The 5,479-nt window shown below is 45.2% G+C and overlaps 1 pseudogene; it reads right to left on the bottom strand.

Moving 5' to 3' along the window:
* Positions 1 to 876: 876 nt before the first annotated feature.
* LOC141562691 (transcription elongation factor A protein 1 pseudogene) lies at positions 877 to 1,764 on the bottom strand (annotated as a pseudogene).
* Between the last annotated feature and the right edge of the window lie 3,715 nt (positions 1,765 to 5,479).

Below are 5,479 nucleotides of genomic sequence, written 5' to 3'. Positions count from 1 at the left end.
GCCGTTATTATTCTTCCTTTCACTGTTCAAGAAATTGTAGCTGAGAGAAATTAATTGACTTGCCCAAAATCACACAGAAAACAAGATTAAGGATTTTTTGAAGTTTAAATTTAAATTTTTTTAATTTAAATTTAAAATTTGAATTTAAAATCTGCTACCAAACAAAGAAAAAAGGACAATTGATCACTTTTAACAACAATTTATTTAAAATCAATTTCCCCCATGGAAGATCTATTAAGAGCAGTAATTTAGAGTTAAGAAGTACAAGAATTGCAATTGGTCACAGCTAGTCACAGATGCAAAAGGATATCTAATCACTAAGGCTTATTAACAGTCCTTATGATCAATGGGAGAGACTCATTGAAAATGGTATCTATAAACTAGATCAGCTGTCCAAATATGATTTCTTTACCACACTACATTTGGCAATCCCAAAATTACACTAATCTTTCTTCTCCTTTAATAAAGTAGGAACATGTCAGTACAGAAACAAATGCAAATTCCACTTTCACATGAACAGAGTTTTTGTGTACGTTTCAGATTAAAAAAAAAAGTTAAAGTTCATTTCCCATTTGGAAGAAAAAGAAATAAGTTACTAACAGTTGAAATTGATAAAACTTTAATGTTGACTTCGTTATTAAAATGGAAAAAAAAATGTTTAAACATACACCATACACCATACACTATCTGACCTAACACTGACTCTCTAAGAATCTTTTCAAGAAAATACAAAAACAAAAACTATAACTAACCCCGAGGAATTTTTTATGCTTTACAAAATCTCATTTGCAGGGAAAGTAGATTCTTGACTTAGTTTTTAAAGCTAATTCAAAATCTTCCTTTGTAAGTGTCCAGGTATCTGGCGAATTTCTTCTTCTAAACCAACTTCCATCTATTTCCACATTCGTTACAGAAAACATATGTTGTCATAGGTTCATAAGGACTTAGGGTGTGAAACTGGGTCTAGGTACCGTTCTTCTTGTTACATTTGCCACATCGAAATAGGTCCCTTTGGTTCCCACCCGTCCGGGCCATTTGATGTATTCTAATAGCTTCTTTGGTCAGGTTTCTGCGCATCTCTTTAAGTTCCTCACTAGCCATTTCGACTGCAGTCATTCTAGCAAAGGAATCTGGAGATATGTTCCCACACAGTACGTTTTTCCTTAAGTTTGGCTTCTTTGCATCCTTGAGATTTGCTGTTCTCCTCCGTAGCCTGTTTTGATACTTCATGTCCCTGTTCCGTAACTCCTGATATACAGCTTCCTCAATCTGGGCGTCCAGTTCTTCTACATCGGCGCCAATAGCGAAGTAGTCACCTCCAGTTCTGAGGGCTGCAGCAAGCAACTCTCGGCACTAGATTGGAACCGAACCTGAAGTGCTTGGTGCCCGGGGGAAAGCTTTAATGAAGGAATCAGAAGCCTTTGTCTCTTCCTTTGCTTTGCTCCTGCAGCTCCTTTCTCGTTTTGCCTCAGGCCTGCATTGGGAAGAGTGAGCAGGTCCCTTTTTTGGTTTCTTCAGTCTTGGAGGGCCCAGAGACCGACTTCTTCCAGCGTGAGACGAGAGACTTGGCTAATGATGTGACTTCTTTATCTGTGCTCTGCTTGTGTACAGTATTTACCGATATTCCAATTTTTGTGGACCTCAATAATTCCAGAGTCATGGGAACGTCTTGAAGTTCCTTAGTAAATCCAGTGCCCCGGCCATGTTCTTGTTCTGCACCATCTTATCTATCTTCTTGGCTGTGGGAAGGATCTCCACCTCCATGGCTCGGGTGCTTTTCCAACCCCACTCTCGCCCACACCCCGAGGGAATGGGACACGGGACAAGCGGGAGCAAGAGGGTGATGTCAGAAGAGAAAGCGTGGGAGAGGTGCAGCAGTCCCAGGATGTCAAGAAGAGACACCCACCGAGAACCAAGGCCCAGGGCCCTCTCAGCCACAAATAAAGACCGGGCTTGGGGACTGCTCCTCCCAGGCAAAGACAGCGGATGGAGAGGGCTGGACTTTGAAGGTAGTGTCTTCTTGCTTCCCTTCCTGGAAAGGGACTGAGAATGCTGCCCCCAGCCTGCATGTCTTTCTCTAGAATCAACCATACTGGTGATGTCTTCTCTCTGGAAAGGCCCACTAGACTGTGAGGTAAAGGGTAGAGGGCATCAGGAGTTGCCCTCAATTTTGATAAACAATGGAAGGGTTTTGTGGGTATTCTGGGATTTGATTGGGATCAGTTAAAGGGCAAAAGGAAAGTCAACATAGATGAATCCTGATTTGGAAGTAGCCCCAAAACATTTCTTTCATTTTATTATTCTTTTGAATTTATGGGCTCACTTGGTATCAAGAAAGGATAGTTGCTCGTGAATCTGTCAGTCATTTATGCATACCTTGCTAATCATGGAAAATAAATAAATCACAAGTCATCATTTGTTGGAATACACTGGAGTCACCTGACAGTGGCTGCTGGAATACATCTCTTGTGAGAGGATGATACAAGGAGACTGAGAGGCAGTTGTTCTGTGACCTGACTGAGACCTCTTAAATACTCTATTACAATTTAATCCATTCATCATACTGAGTATAAGCCTATCATATCACCAGGAAACCATTATATGTCATAAGATTAATTCAATCATACTGAACCAGAGAACTATTTATCACCATGCTCAACTAGATACCCATCTTCTTCTGAATGTTAACTCCTTTTGGAAGAATCTTTGTTTCAAGTACACTTCTCCAGAGTTCTGGCCCATTCCAATCATCTTGTGTCCTATATCCTTCCCAGCCACTTTTCCTGTGGCCTAGAGTAGGCTCCTGTTTTGGGAAACTAGACACACAGTCCTCCGCTTAAACAGAGACAGAAAGAGAGACAAAGAGGGCCACCAAGAGAGGCAGAGAGAGACCCTGAGAGGGAGGGAGGAAAGAACAGAGGAAATCTGGGAACACTAAGCACCCCCTTCTCAGCTGCCAGAGTTTGAAGCTTACTGATTGCCATTGTTCCATTTGCTCTTCAAAACAAGCTTCTGAGGCAGGGGCTGCTGTCCCTGCACTGACCATATGAGGAAAGTGAGGTGCACTGCAGTTAAGAGGTCAGTCAAGGCTGGGTCCTCTCTGAATGCATTGTCTTTTTTGTGAAACTCTGAAATCTCCGTGGAGTTGGGGCCTGGCACGTGGGACAGGAGCTACTCAAAAATCCTACCTCCCCCCCCCCCCTCAGGATAGTCTTCCCTTGGTTGCCAGTGCCACCTGCTGTCCCATTGTAGTATGTGGAAGTGACACAGATGGCAAAGCTCATCCCTAGCCAGAATGAAACCAAGAATACGCGAAAGAGCAACACGAACAAAGCCAGGAGAGTTTTTGCAAGGACATTTTATTGAAGTGTGGCACAATTTCTGCTAGCATTCCCCCACCCGTGTCCCCTCCCCTCCCCTCCCGGAGGCATCTCAGATAAACAAAGGCTTTTTATGGCAAGCAAAGCAAAGCCTTAAAGGGGAAGGGAAAAGTCCGAAAATGTGGCTCCGCTCTCAAGGCAACTCGCAAAAGCCCATCGCCAAGGCCTTTGCCCTTCTGCCAAGTTCCCGGGCAGGGCCGCCTTCCCTTCTGCCTTGTGCGGGCACGACAGTTTTCCTCAGCATCTTGCCCCCTGCCCTTGGAGGTCTGTCATCCTCTAGAATCCGTGCGTTCATTGGCAGGCTGGGCAATGCCCCAGGCATCGGGAAGTGGAGCCGGGCCTTCCCCAGCTCCGGCCAAGGTCCGGATCGGAAGAGCAGCTGGGCCACAGCTCCAGCTCCTCCCGTACAGCCTCGAGGCAAGGCCTCCCGTGGCACCTCTGGCGCTCGGCTGCGAGCTCGGGACGTCGAAAGGCCGATTCCAAATCTTGCCATTGTGCTGGGACGAACCGCGGGGAGGAAGGAGGCGCAAGGACCCCTCCCTACGAAAGCCCTTCAGCGGCCCTGCTTTGTACTTGACCGGATCCTGCCGCGGCCTCCCCGTCTTCGAGTTCGGAGCCGGGGAAGAACGCTCGCGGATCTCGGCCTTCGGGTCTCCCTTCCCACTCCCGCTGCCCTCCCAGCTCCCTCGGCTCCGCACCTAGGTGGCCGCTGTGTCTCCGCATCCTGCGCCTCCTGTGAAGGCGGCAGCCACCAGGGGCATTCTCCGTTCTTTCCCTTGGCCTGGGAAAGAGAAAAAGGGGGGATGAAGCAGGTGAGCAGACTTACAGGCTGAGATCTCAAGAGGGGAACAAACCCCCGGGGCGACCATCGTCTTTTCCAAGCAAATGAAGGCCACGTCCCTGGGGATCCTGGGCAATGACTTCCCCAAAGTTGAAAAAGAGCCCACCCATTGAACCCTTCCCTCCCTCCCCGAAACTTCCCCAGCTTTGGAGGCCTCCTCCAGTTCTCCCGCCGCTCCCCCCATACTCACCACCGCAGACAATGGAGACAGCCTCGCTATGATCACCGTAGCTGTGATTGGCCGGCCGGATCTCCCCAAAATGGGCACCTCCCCTGGCCTACCGTGCTGGCCTACAAGACATAGCTCCTCCTGATTCTCCTTTACTTTTCTGAAGTTAATGAGAGGGGCAAGATGTGCTGATTGGAGTCCTACTCCCTCCTCTTACATCTTGCTTTCTTTTGATGGATATTTTCATTTGGAAATTGAAAGAGCCCTAGATACCATTAATTTATGGGCTAAGAACAAAACACAGAACCCTAAGAGATTTAGGAAGAAATTTTAAATTGTCCAAAAGAAGGAGAACTTAAATAGATGCTGTTCCCTTTGAAGCCCCTGGAATTGTATGTAATAAGGATTTCCAATGCACCAGCAATGAAAACGTCATTCCATTGGTTGAAATAATGAGTTTTTAAATAATCCACATAGACAAACAATATTTTTCGCATGGATTAATAAAAACGTACTTCCCCCAAAACTGGAAATTACACTTGGAAATTCCAGTCAAATTTGGAGTCCTCACAAGTTTTCTAGGATTGTCAGGAGCTGAAATTTTAAACTATGCATTAAAATAACACGGTTCTTTATCAAAATAGGCTAGATTTGGGGGAAAATCGAATAATGATTTTTCCTTTGAATAAGTAATTCCTGATTTTACTCTGACAAGAAAGGTAGGAGGGAATGTGGGAGGAAATCTAGCAATAAATAATAAAGGAAAGAAGGAAGTATTAATTAAGCAAAAATTAATAGTTACCAGTGCCTTCCATTGTGCTAAGCATTCAACGGTATTAACGTATTTGATCGAAAAACAAACAAACAAACAAAACCTTTGAGGTAGACGTCAAAACTATACCAGAGAAAGGCAGAAAATAGTCATGGGAATGTCCCAGGGTCACAGAACTGGCAAATGTCTCACACCCTGAAGAATGCTTTCTTAATCTCAGTGAAGCAAGTGGCAGCAAACCTCCAGAGTGTAACACTGACCTATCTAAATTGGGTTAAATAAACCTTGTAAACTCTGTTTCAGGATAGTCTTTCCTT

This window comes from Sminthopsis crassicaudata, chromosome 3 (assembly GCF_048593235.1).
Source record: "Sminthopsis crassicaudata isolate SCR6 chromosome 3, ASM4859323v1, whole genome shotgun sequence".
Taxonomy (NCBI): Eukaryota; Metazoa; Chordata; class Mammalia; order Dasyuromorphia; family Dasyuridae; genus Sminthopsis; species Sminthopsis crassicaudata.
Note: the sequence above shows the minus strand (reverse complement) of the source record. Positions and strands in the feature narration are given on the sequence as shown.